This window comes from Hermetia illucens, chromosome 3, assembly GCF_905115235.1.
Source record: "Hermetia illucens chromosome 3, iHerIll2.2.curated.20191125, whole genome shotgun sequence".
Taxonomy (NCBI): domain Eukaryota; kingdom Metazoa; phylum Arthropoda; class Insecta; order Diptera; family Stratiomyidae; genus Hermetia; species Hermetia illucens.
In genome coordinates, this window is record NC_051851.1 from 13033938 (window position 1) to 13048495 (window position 14558).

Sequence of the window (14558 nt, forward strand, 5' to 3'; positions counted from 1 at the left end):
CCTAGTTGGAAGGGCAGCTAGATTGTATTTGATGACTCGGTATTGGTGACAACGTTATGATTGTGATCACCGCTTATTGGGGAGAAACGGCTGATAGACTTGATCTATGTACCCTAAAGGATGTCATAGTGAAAATTCGGAGTCTCATAGTAAAAATTCGTTGAGTTTTGTCGTCCGAATTATATGTAACCTAACCTAGATCGTCCGAATTATATGTAAACTAGGTTTCCACCGCTGGTGACTGGTGCCAGAATTGCTAAAACATCAATAGTTGAAAAACCATTCTTTCTTGAATGAATATTTGCTGGGATACCTTGGGATCCCATTAAAATTATTCAAATTTCAATTCAGAACAGTGAAGTTTACAACGGAATCCCAATTTTCGGTTGAGGATGGGAGTCCTGAGTCCGCATCCGCTTGATAACGGACCGGACCACTTGGGAAGCAACTTACTTCTTCTCTTCTGGTCCACCGGCTTTTTTTGGGGGTTAAACACCCAACGTTATCAAAAAGTTGACTGACGGAATCCCAATATTGTAGTGATCCATGGTTACCAGAAAAGATAGGGAAGGAAAATGAGTTGGAGTTGGATTGGGGGGCAAGTCCTTCTCCGCGAGGCTAGCAAAGGAAGATGACTTTGAAAGGAAGCATTCTATCTGTAGATTAACTTGCGATATTTCTAGTAAACTCATCGTAAGTGGTAGCCAATACATACAAATATGTGTATTAAACCCCATTTAACTCCGGTTTAAATTCCTTGGAAGAAAACTGATTCGTTGTACCAAAGAACATCTTTTTGACTATAGGAGAGTTTGTCACACCCACTGGTTTTCCTCCCCATCAAATTTCGAGTGAAAATAAAGATACTAACATCGCGACTTCTTTGATATCCCAATCTACCACTTACTTATCCGGGCTTTATTAGGTACATATATATTCAAACTTGAGTACTTTCGAATGTCTACCACTATATGTATACATAGATATAAATATCTTAATTATATACAAACTTTCTCCAAGAGAAACAATCAAGGCAAACTACCGTCCCTTATATTCCACTCATAGATTCACCTTAAAGTATCTTTTTCCTAGCAATACTGATACCCTACCTAAACATATCTATCTACATATGAATAGAGAATATTGAGCTCAGTTCGCCTACGTATTTATCACAATGTATTGGTTCAAATGTTGAATATGCCATTTTATTCGATTTTTTTCTGCATTCTAACAAGTTTCTCACCTTTCATCTTGGAGCACGGGTAACTATGACGTAAATTGCCCAGGGAACATCAATTCAAAAAAAAAACGTTGGTGAAAAAAGATAATAATAAAAAATGTAAATTTAACAGAACATGTGAAGTTGAAGGTTATCCACTTGTTCAGCATAGATTCAATCGGTTGAATCAACAATGAAATGTAACACCTCATTCAAAAGGTTTCGGCAAAATGTGCATACGAACACATGTGCTTGGCGTTTGATAAATATTTTAGAGATAGCATCAATTTACACACGTTTTGATCCTCATTTGGATTTCTTGTATTGTTACTCCGTAATTGATATAAATATTATTGGAAGCAGTTTCAGATGAAACTTTCTAATGGTGGGTTGGCTCCAAGTGCCAAGATTAATCTGATGAAGACTTTCATAAGACTCCTAAAAGAAAATTCCTTACAACACTTCACCTTCAGCGTACTCACGATATAATTACGTAGATAATAATAAATAAATTTCCGTAATTGACACTAAATTCCAAGTAAATTTTTGTAGTATATTTGCCATCGTGTTCACGAATTTTACTGCTCATATTAAGGAAGGAAATTCCTCAACAAAGTCAGCCTTGCAATCTCGGCCTCGTGCACCGGGTTCAAATCCAGGTCATGCTCATGGATGTCTCTGATTGCCTAACAGGTGCAGACTAGTATAATGAGCCTACTAAAAGCCTCAGTTCTTTGGAATCAACTACCATTTGTTTAAAACAAATATCTGGAACTATTAAGGACATTTGCAGCATTAAAATTGTGCATCTCATGCATAGAAGACAAAAAGGAGAGCCCAGATGCCCATAATAATATTAAATAGTATCAGATACAGTGGATTTATCCCCGATTAAAAACTAATTCCAATGACAGTTAAAATATCCATCTAATAGTAGTAAACATATCTATAACAACCTCAACATTAAAAGCTGGATATCTTTTTTTCAAGAAGATAAGGTCTTCCTGGATTAATATTAGGCATTGGATTTTCTAGTCCTTTTATACGAGTTGTGTCGAAGAAATACCCGAACTGAGGTCAGAAAAGCTTAATTTTACAGAATCCATTGGGCATCTCCTCTAAAGTACTACCGATTAAATGTAATGCCTTCCTACAACTTTTTGTGCGGATGTTAATCCTGAAAATGTGTAGATGTAAGATTTTTCAGCCTCTTCTTAAAAAAGTCATTGGGGGCTTTCTTGATCATTGAACTTTTCTTTCCATGTAAGTAGCACTGCCATGCTATGTATCTGCCCATACTAGCGCGTAATAACATGTATTTTACCAAGCGCCACACCTCAAGCAATAGAGAGACATTTGATCATTTGTTTTGTGTTTTTATTCGCTACTCCTGCACAGAAGTTTGAAATAGCCAGAAACTGTCCACACCAGCTCGGCATTTTTGTTTCCTCTAATTGAAATCCGTCCAAAATGGAAATAACACAGGCCGTCCTTTTCATTTTTTTTTTTAATTTATACCAACACTCAACCAAAATTTCACTAACTATGAACTACACTATACTGGTTGTCGCTCACCCGGTTAGCTGGTTACCCATATAAAGCGCTCTCGCAGATGCTTATAATCCGTTCACTCATCATCCAAATCGTCTATCCATTTGTCGATAGCGACAGCAATAGCTTAACGCATTAAACAACGGAATGGAACGAAGGTTTAAGTAGACAGTAGAGGAGCTAAGAGTTTGAAGTTAAAAGGATCAGAAAAATTCTATGTCAAAGGACCAGAGGACGACGATATCTTAATGTACTCTCCAAATAACATTGGGGTAGAAGAAAGAGATCACGGAGGTCACCCGATGAGGACGGGAAGGGGCAAACGAGCACTAAATATCATTTTATTAATCCAGACGAATTTCAGGGATCACAATGATCCGATTCACTTTTTTTATAACCTCTTACGGTTACGATTCATCAGCGAGCGTAGTAATGACCCTTGTAGTAGGGTCTGCCGGATATGTGAAGAGAAACGTAACCACGACATAACCAGCATCAGGCTGAACAGTAAACCTATGCTGACATGATGATAGTGTTTGTGCTTCTATTTCCGAGATCTGAGCCATCGGTGCTTCCTGACGGTCGCACTGAAGGAGGGGAAGAAATCCCTCCCCTGAGATGTTGTGCGGTCGAGGAGAGCATGTCGAGTTTCAAGCCTCGGAAGTCGTCTGCCTGGGATGGGATGACTGGCGAGATGTACAAAGCAATCTGGCGGGCCATCCCATCTCATGTCCAGTGTCTGTTTGAATGTTGCTGGCGGGAGGGTTATTTATCTGCATTCTGGAAGAAGAGAAATCCTCCCGGCCCTTGGCAAGGCCCTGGAGAGAACTATGGTCCAGCGACTTGGGGTGAAAAGATCCTGTCTGATGTCTGACGGGCAGTATGGCTTCCGTACTTGCAGGTCCACTGGCGACGCTTCCATGTATGTGAAGAATTCTGTTGTCTGTTGTCATAGCAAATAAATCCTTGGAATCTTTGAAGATTTCAAAGGCGCATTTTATTACCTAAGTTGGTCGTCTGTGATGTCGAAACTTTGTTTCTGTGGTACCAATGGTAGGAGAGGATTTATTCCAAGGTATCGACGAGCGTGTGTGGATGAATGTGTAGCGCGGCTGTTCATAGGGAACTATCGCAGGTCCATTTATATGGAACCTGATGATGGATGAACTGTTGGGTGAGGTTTCTAAGGTCGCTGAATGTGTTGCCTACGCGGATGATCTCCTCATTCTTGTTGAAGGGCCGATTTGAGCTCGAGCAGCGGGGTACTGGGTACATGCGCATCGTTAACGCATGGTTTCTAAAAGTTGGTATCGCGGTCTCAACGGATGAAACCGTCGCAATTATGCTGAAAGGCTGCCTACGTCGCGCGCCATTGGTTAAATCAAGTGGAGTTTGTTTAAAATATCGGCAGAAAGTGACATACTTGGGAGCCACAATCGCGAAGCATATGTGCTTGTGCCCGCGCTAACTGCGTTAACTAAATTGGTGTGTATATTGAGGCGTGCAATGAGGTATGAATGAGGTCTAAGCAGGAGAGCTGTTATATCCATATATGTGGGAGTCTACCTTACATATTCTATGTACGGGTCCGCTATGTTGTATGACCTTGCAATGATGGCACAGGACAGAAAACTGCTCTACGGTTGTCAACAAGCTTGCCTTCTTGTGTGTCATATGGTTTCGCTTAACGTCACACAAGTCTTGTTGGTTGCTCCTCCCCTTGATCTGGCGTATCATGGCCTACAGGATACTCTTTCTGCCAACGGATTTAGTAAGTGTGGATCAGGGTAAGGGTCTTGGACCAATTGCTGGTAAAAAGTTGTTAGGTGAGAGTGTGACATCTAAGTGGCAGCTTAGATGGAACGAATGTGAGAAAGGTCGAGTCACGTATGAATACGTCAAAAATCTGTCTGCCAAAGGAAGTTGCGTCATATACTGACTGATCTAAATGATATGGGCGTTCACGTGGTGAACGGTATCTATGATTTTAGCCAGTCCTTTGCTAGCAGTGATACATTTCGATGGGCTAATGAATACGCGCGTGCTGCCTTCCGACGAAGGAGGACTGATGAAGACAGAAAGTCGTTCCCGAAATATCAGTACTTGCAAGACCAATAAATAACATTAGCGAATAGAAAAAGCATGTTTTTATTATTTCAAATAATTTAATCGCTAGAAATACCGTGTACTTTCACTCAGAAGGAGGGAATTCCTCGACGCTGCTTCGGTTGCAGTATGATGGGCGGATGACCATAGTGACCGTGGTGGACAGCCACCAGTCTTGCGCATTTTGTGTTAGTGTTATCTTGTGGCGTCTTCCGTGTTGTATTGTACGCAAAGCGGGTGCTCAGAGGTAGCGGTGAGGAAGACGGGACGGCAACCCAGTCGGCCAAACCAAAACCAAGTTACCGAGCAGAACCTCCATAATGGTGGCACCGGGAGACGCTGTACTCACTTTGGCTTGTCGGCCGTGATGCAGTAGGCGAATGCTCCAAAGACCTAATCAGGGCGATCAGACCCGAGTCTGCACGAGGACTCATCTGAAGTGGCAAATGGGTCACGAAACACTACCAGGGGTATATTGGTACCATGAGAACCGGGATAGCTCCTGGACCCTCATACTTCGGATGAACTCCTGTTGTATGTGGGGACAGCTCGGTTATTTGCGGTAGGCCTCCTAGTGGGAATTTCATGGGGGTTGTGGTTATGCTCAAGCGAGAAAAGACCTTCGGGCCTCGGCGTGGTGTTGCTTTTCAACACGGGTACCGTACTCCTTAGTTCGGTAGAGATTCAGGTATGTCTTGCATCCACCAGTATGAATGCTAAGCCATGCACTTGCTATAGACTGGTACCGTTGTTGCTTGTCCCAACGGGGCTCAGATTGTGGTCACAAAATCAATCCGTGTCTTAAGAAGACCGTAGGATTAAGTCTCCGCGGCAGGTACCTACGTTAAACATTCGAGGGCTTAACTGTACGCAAAGCGGTAATTGACTGGTGAAAAGGACACAAATTCCAGTCAGTCCGTTGAGGAGTACGATCCCCACGTACTCGTGGAGGGTGATCAAACCCGAGTCTGCAAGGGACTCATCTGAAGTAGCTCTTGCCACGAAGCTTCACCGGAGGTTATCTGGTACCACGGGAACCGGGATGGCCCTCTGAGAGCAAATTTTCTAGGAGAATTCCTGGACGATTTGCTCTCGGCCCGGTTATTTGCGGTTAGCCTATTGTGGAGTTTCATGGTGGTTGTGGTTATATCTACATCGCGAGCAGCACTCCTTGGAGCTCATGCGTAGAGTTGCGTTGTATAACTCGGGTGCCGCATGCCTGCTATCAGTATAAACCAGTACGGCTGTGATTTTGGTCTTCAAATCAATCCGTGCTCCAAGAGGACCGTGGGATTATGCCTACACGGCGGGTACATTGAATCCCTAGGACCTTATTAACAGCTTACGATTTCTTTTCCCACCTCAATCATTCATTTTATTCTCCATCCCGAAAAAGTTTTCCATTTGGTGGCATGCGCAGCGAGGCGACTCAGCTAAATCGGTTGCTATGTTTACTTATGATTGATTGCCACGCAATGGGTCATGATTGTAGCCCGTTTTGTAAAGAATTAACTCTTTCTGTGAGTTTGGAATTGGCACCTAGTGAGTAAAAATCTTTATCCAGCTCCACAAAGTAAAACTCCCTTTAGAAAGAGTTTTAGATACAAAAAAAACAGAAGCATTGCCGCCCTGATTGCAATCTCGCAAAAAGATTGGCTGATAGCTTCCAGCTCCTCATATAAAAATTCACTCTCCCCAATGACCATAAAATTCGCCTGAGGACTCACTATTCTAAGGCGTTGATTGCCTGTCTTTCGGTCTGATTCATCGTCCAAATGTCACTACCCTAGCACACACTTGACCAAATTGATGTCTTGCAAATTGTTGGTGTTGTTCTTCTGGGTGTATTTTTATTTGTTAGAGCACAAGGTGATACAATATGTTTTGTCAGAAAGCATGATTCGTCTCTCGATCTCATTCGTTTCATTATTGTCTTTTATTAATGCCACCTACTAATCTGGGGGTGCGCTGGCAGAGTTGGTTGACCATCAGTCTCCCGATCTCTTTGCCCCTAGTTAAAATTACGCTTTGCCATGGACGTTTGTCTTCATCCTTGTGCTACCCCGCTGCTATAGACTTATCACTTGCATGAATTAAGTGTGATGATGAAGAAACTGAAGCACAGTCTCATTGAAAATCAAATAAGTAAAGTGACAATACGGAGAGGAGACTGTGGACCCTATCTAATCCGTATGAATGAGAATAATCCATATATCTATAGTTGAAAAAGGAACACGTGACAGACCCTGGCTCAAATGAAGCGATGAAGTAGATCAGAACACCGGCCAACTGTAATCCCTAATAGCTCCAGCCCCCCGGTTGACCACGGCGTTAAACTGGGATATTTAATGCCCTTTATTAAGGCAAGGCCTAGATCAATGATATCATGCTGATGATAATCTAATCTAATCAAATCCTAGTTCAAATGATAACTTCATTTAGGGGTGATTAGTTTTAGCAAACTGCGTCGACCTGACCCCGAAAAAGTTTTAAAGTTCAAGACAAAAACATATAAAAATATTTTCTTGCATAAACCTTTTCATTGCTGCGAGACCAAAATGTCAACTTAATGTTATCAAACGAAAGGAAAAAAAAAAGTTTTATATATTCTGCAACTAAAAATAGATTTAGTTCAAATATTAAAACCAGCAGCCATTTGTATTTCTTTTATATTTTTTGAACTCTCTCTCTCTTTGATATATTCCGTTCCCTTGGACCTACCAACCGGACATTAATCATCCGATTTCGATAATGATTATCTCCCCGAACTCAAAATTTTCACTTTTGTACTCCTCATACGTTTTCATTTTTCTTTCTAAGTATATGTTACTTAATAATTAATATTTGTCTTTTATTATTTGTATTTTTTTTCATACTTCTTGCTTGGTTATCTACGATATTTTGAATTTCATGATAGTAATTGATAAAGTGCTTGCTCATGTCTCAAAATATATAAAAAAAAAATGTTGCAAAGTATAAGTGTAAAGAATTATAGAAATTTCGACTATGTTATCGCATCTCATCTAGCTTTGTAATGACATCGAGGCGCTGCGGCTCCCTATCTAAACTGGTTTAACTGTTTACATATCTACTATCTGTTTTGACACTAAAAAAAGAAGAAAAAAAGCAAAGAAAGATATTGAATTGAAAAGATATTAGTTTGCTTTTTTATATTTTTCCTACCTTACACGTGCTTGGGGAACAAGTTTATTGATAACAAATGTGGTTAGATTTATGGAGTTTTGTCACTAATCAGGGCTTTTTTGATTTTGATAAATAGTTAACTTCCAAGAATACTGACTAAACTTAAAAAAATAGTTGACTTCGATTAAATGCGCTTAACGGAATTTCAAATTTCTATTAAATATCACCTGACAATTACCTATATACATATATCAGATATAAATTCTATATTTATTACAATTTAGGAGCCATTTTGAACTAAATATTGTCTAGTTTTGTAATTATATATAAGAAACCACTTTCAACTAGATCCTATCTACCTCCGTTTTCTTTTGCAAATCTCTTCTGAGCTTTATATATCTAATATCATTCAGTTCAATGTATATAAGTTTATTTCTGATCTATACAAAAACTGGATAATACTCATTCTATTTATATTTACTTAGCCTCCAAATGCCTGTAACATGAACTTTCTCCAAAACACTCAAATAAACAAATCTAACATTAAATTAAATCATCCCATAAAATGTTTTTACTGTTTACACGTGGATATTTCAATGGATTCTCTTTAGTTCTTTCATTTTCATTAAATATACTCATGTAAAGTTTAGAATAGTCACATAACGTGCGTTTGTATTAAACAAAAACCAGAAATAAATATTTCCTAATTCAATCACTGCGAACTTTAGTAATGATACATTTTACTTGTTTCAAAGATAATGGGCACAATATTCTTTATTATGATACATTTCATTCATCTATAAATAAAACTAGCATAAAAAAGAGGCAAATATGTCATATTTCGAAAATAGTAGGCCAAATATCAAAAAGTTATAATAATAATAATAGAATTTTTCTAAAAATGTTTGTTAATGAATAAATCATTTGTTTATCAAATTGATTTGATAAAACAAATTATTTAATGAATCATTAAAAAAAAAATAATAAAATAATATATCACTACTTTTCAAATATTTAAAAAATTAAATATTAAATTAAATTAATTTCTGAAACAGTTGCTCAAGTTGAAAACCCGAGATTGAGTCGATTCATCCCCCTAAATTTAAAAAATAATCAAAATAAAAATAATTTAATTTAAATATAATACCATACATTGCTAAATATTCGAATTAATACACAAACCTACAAACCTACATCTGGAATAAACATTTTTATTCTTTTAAATTAATGGGCAAACACGGTATATTTATTGTTCACAAATATCGATATTTCAAGTTGCTCCCTTGTTCATTGCAGTAACAATCTAAAGAAGAGAACATCTGACTCACGAACTATTGAAATACTTGGGGAGAATAAATACATAATGTTTGTCCATTAATTTAAAAGAAGAATCTTCTAAATCACAAATTATTCAAACAAAAAGTTCAAGAATTACTAGACCAAGTCCATAATAGGCCAGACTTGCAAGCAGGAGTTGGAGCTATTTTTTATCTTACTCACGTCACACCTATTGCAACCTAATGAAACCAGCCTTTACTCCAATATAAGTTTAATTTATTTATTTAATTTGATCCTTTTCCGAACTGGCCAACCACAGACTAATCCTTGAGTGCACTCTTCCTTGGTAAGTAAAGCCATTCTCATTTCCAAGAAATTCTTATGGAATCAACTTTTGGTAACCTTCAGGAGCTTGAATCAGTGGATATTTGAACAGCCTTGGAGAGAATTTCCACAATTTTTCCAACAGCTCACGGTCCAGCGTTAACCTATCTTACTTCACTCTCCCCATCCTCATCAGTAGTAATTTTACCCTACCGCCTAACACAAAATCCTACCCTTCCCTGAAAACGATTTCTCACTTAAGTGGGGATGCCATAATTTTAGGCATCCAATTCCTCGGTAAAGCCATACACTCGACATTTTCTTTAGCTCCAGACATCTAGAAAACAAATTGGAAACTCCTAAACCGACCTGATAAACCCAGCTAACCCCCAACAACATGTCATCTAATGGTATCATGAAGTCGACAGTTCGTCAACACACTGAGGAAGTTCAGGAGGTGAGCAACAAATGGATCTCGGTTCGCTTCCTTAACTACTGAAATTTCATTTTACTCCTCCTCCTACAAGTACACAAAAAAGGACTGAACCCTGACATACAAAAGAAACTTATAAGGATTCTAGAAGTTGGAGGGTGTCAAAGTTACCATCTAGATCGTTCAACTTTGCATCTGGTATTAAGTGTTCTCCCATTTATCTCGACCTACTTTGCGCAAGTGCCGGACACTGTCCCAAGACGTGTATAGAGGTTTCATCACACTCCGCACAGAACCTGCAGACAGTGTCCATAGATATCCTTAGCTTCCCTAAGTGATAGTTTAGCCGACAGTGAGAATTCCCACTATGATTCGGAGGTTTAAGCAGTCTTTTGTGCGCATGCGTTCGTATCCCCCAATAAGCACCCTGATCTGCTCCATACCTGGTAGGCCCGCCCAGTATAGTTCCCTCAACCGTCCTCTTCATTTTTTAGTGTCATAGCCATGGAACCGTTTCCGATTCCACAGAAGGGTTCTGGCTCGTGTAAAGGCGTCCCTGCTCCCTTCTTGGCTAGTTCGTCCGCTGCGGCATTGCCTTCCAACCGAGTATGGCCTCGAAACCAGAGTATCCAGACCTTATTGAACGAGCCCAGTGTATTCAGTCTCACAAGGCATTCCCATACCAGTTTAGAGTTCACCTGGTTGGACCTATGTGCCTTGATTGCTGCTTGGCTGTCGGTGAGAATAGCAGTGTTTTGCCCCCTTTAAAGATTAAAGGAGGCGCATCTGTCTATGGCGCATATTTTCGCCTGAAATATGCTAGTGTACCTACCCAAGTATATTTTCCTTGGACCAATGACAGCGGCACCCTCTGCTGTGAGGGATCCGTCAGTGTACCAAGTAATCAGTTCCTGGTTTACGCCGTATGTCCCAGCTACGCTCTCCTAGTTTGTCTTGTTACTCCAACGTGTTTCAAACTTCTTATCAAAGTGAAACCTCGTTGTCATGTTATCCTTTAGTATCAGTAATTCGGGATACCGCCTAGAATGAATATCAATCTTCCTTCGAGTTAAGCAGCTCCTCGCCTCACTGATATTCCCGGGCATTCTGAATATTACCCTCTTTGCCTGCATCTGTATGTGCAGATGGATAGGAGTTAATCCCAGAAGACCCTCCAGGAATGCCGTCAGGCATGTCTTCATTGCCCCACTGATACACACGCAAGCTAATCTTTGGAGTTTGGGTAATTCCGTGGCTTGTAAGCTGAGGCCGGTTCTTTCTGCCCAGATTACCGCCACATAGGTAATCATTGGCCTTACTATTGCAGTATATATCCATAATAGTATCTTCGGCCTGCAACCTCATTTTCTTCCTGCTATCGACCTACAAGTCATCAAAACCCTCTTGGGTTTCCGTCAAGTGTTTCCGACATGTGTCTTCCACAGTAATTGTTGGTCTAGCGTAATTCCCAAATTTTTGACCTCTGTTTCACCTCCATGTCATGTAACCTTATGGCTCTCAGGTGATCAAGGTTGCGACTCCTAGTGAATGGTACCATGGTGGTTTTCGCTGAATTGATCGGCAGTCCCACCTCCCTGGCACTAAGGGTTAGTCCAATTTGAATTCTATCACATATGGTATCCTCATATTTGCCCCTACAGATTAAAACAATGTCGTCCGCGTAACCCTGACCTGTATTCTAGTATTTGTTAGCACGTCCACGTCTCGGGAAATGAGTTCTAAGAAGCAGATGTACCCTGTCCTCCTCATTCTCGGTAAATGTCCCATCTTCTTTCTTCAAACAAACAGAGGATATTGCCCCTCTTTGGCTACAGCCTTGTAAAGTTTGGTTACTTCTGTGATCTGTTTGATCCCCTCACAGAATTCCCTGAAGCTGTTCCGTTTTGTTTCCCTGATCGCGTTGCTAAACGCAGCCAGTGCATTTTTGTACCTCTGCCAGTTCCCGGTTTGTTCTGCCTGGTTGAAGGCTTTTCGTACCTCTATTCTGATTCTGGCGAGGTTCCTGTTCCACCGTGGTACATCCCTGGGTCGACTATCGATAAGCAAACCTCAAAAGTGGCCAAATTTAACCGTGCACGCCCGTCAGAACCTAAATATAGCTAAATTGAATTACCTTGACAACACAGAACAAACAGCTTAATCGCATATATAGCCCTGAACAACTCACCGAATATCGCGATTGTGGGACGGTAGATCTGCTACAAATCACATCACCATTCGATGCTTTAAATTGTCTTAGATAGCGAAGACTTTGGAATTTTTAACCAGTAATTTATAGAGATGGCCTGGACAATTATGTTGAGTTAGGAGATCATGGAAGAAGTGGTGAAAAAAGGAACTTCAAATCAAACAATTAGATTTTGTAGCCATTTTCCAGAGTACTTGCTACGATGAACCCAAATGTTCATGTCAATATATAATCGAATCCTATTTCAATCTGTGCTATTTCGCGCGCTTTTTCTTAGACTGGCCCAAGTATGCTACATGCAAGAGATTCGTCTGCCGCCGTATTGCTTGAATTTATATGGTTGACGAAAAGCATTGCACAAGTTGGACATTGATGAATCACTTGCGCGTGAAAAATATGCCGCATTTACGCTGGTGGTAGAGAGAAGCATACACAACAAAGCTATTTAGTCGTCATTGATACACACGTCAGTTAACTGTACCACCTAGAAACTCGACTTGCACCTTCTGTATGTAGTCTTCTTGGATTGGCCAAACCTATTCGACACTTCGGCGCCCATAGTGTTGAACAACATCTGCGTTTGAACTCAGCAAACCCATGGACCACCGTTGTTGATATTTTTGAAACAAAGTCTACCATTTATCAACTCACCGCCTAGGTGGTATTTTTCTAAAACCACTGCAACTTTTGAACCAAACTAAAATTGAATTGGGTTTTATAATAGAGTCGCTGTCTAGCTGCGGGACAGAAGACTTTTCCAACCATATGATCTGATTTCTCCCTACAAGGAGGCAAGTAAAAGGGGGGAACCACAAGTATGACAACAATTACCAAATGAGTTAAAATAGCCACCCTCAGAGCTCTCTACGGATAGCTGAAGGAAAGTATATTCTTCAAAATGGCCCAAAAAAACAGCTCTCCTTTGCCGTCATACTTTGAAAATTAAAATTTTCCAAGCCAGCTGCTGTTCTACACGTACAACAGTTGTTAGTAGTCCCTTCCTTTGATTTCTACAAAACAATCAGTTTTTCGTCCCCTGGAACTTTTAGGATGTTTTTAGACCGGAGAAAATCTGGGCTGATGATCATAAATTGCTATCGAAATTGCCGTAGCGATTGATCCGAATCATCCCCAATATTACGCTCCCCATCAACGATGACACATGCATTGAAGCTTCATTTTCAAATTTATATTTTGGTTCGATAGATCTCCTTCCAACTAAGAGAACACAAGGTCCTACGCCAACACTCCAAAGATCCGCTCCAAATACATTTGCGATCAAGTCCTTTTTTATTCCTATAAAAGTCGCATCGACGCTTTAATCCGAAAGCCCCTTAATTTTCAAACACACGCCGAGGTAGAGTTCTCATATTACCCATATTTTCCTTTCTTCTAGAATCAGAGGAAGGAGATTTGAGCCGGGGATGAAAATTATGCGCCTCCCACCAAATTACACATTTAAACTAATTTTATGAAAGTTTCTCTATTGTAGACGCAGGGAGAGTCACTCTCTTCCCTCACTCCTGTTGACTGGCCGCTTTACGACCATTAATTACCAATTACCGTCTAAATCAAAAATTATCCCCAGTAGTGATACCCGCATTGCACTATGTCATCGTGGATGCCCGAATTCAACTGGTGTGACAAAAAATCCAAGATTGAATCAAGAAATCAGCCAGAAGCCTAAGCCTGCAACCAATTGCTCCAAGTCATATTGAGTGTAACAGACTATCTACGATATTGACTTTTTTCTAAAAAAGTGATATCTTTTTGGCTGATTTAATCCAAGCTGGATAAAAGATACCCCAGTTGGCTGCTTCATTCCACACTATAAGCATATTCAACAGGTGCTTGTTCATGGTGCTTCGAGCTGCCAACAACAGTCATCAAAAGGCCGAATTCATAGACCTGATGAGTCCTGTGAATTCGCTCGCAGTACCACGACGGGGCAGCACCTGATAAGTATACCCATGTCGCTCGGTATGCTACCAACATCCGTAACTCTTCAAATTATTTTCTTGGCTAAGCAGTTATGCCGACCATAACAAGTTTCGCGAACCTGTAATGGACTTAAAATGTTGAAGATAGGTGGGAAATCCTCTGCGAATTAAGTTTCTTGATCAACGACGGCTGAGCACCATCTCGCCCAGGAGGGAAGTGAATAGTAGCATTGATCTGGTCCACCCGTATTTAAGTGCAGCGAGGAACAGTTGTCACATAAAGACACACCTATCTTATAGGCCATCAGGTGCGTTTGACTGTTGCTCCAAAAGTGAATCATTCTAGGTGCAGTC

The 14558-nt window shown here is 40.3% G+C and overlaps 1 protein-coding gene across 11 annotated transcripts in view; it reads left to right on the plus strand.

Moving 5' to 3' along the window:
• LOC119651012 (sex determination protein fruitless) overlaps positions 1 to 14558 on the plus strand; it is an 852573-nt gene that overhangs the window by 784057 nt on the left and 53958 nt on the right. The gene's annotated exons all lie outside the window — the stretch shown is intronic.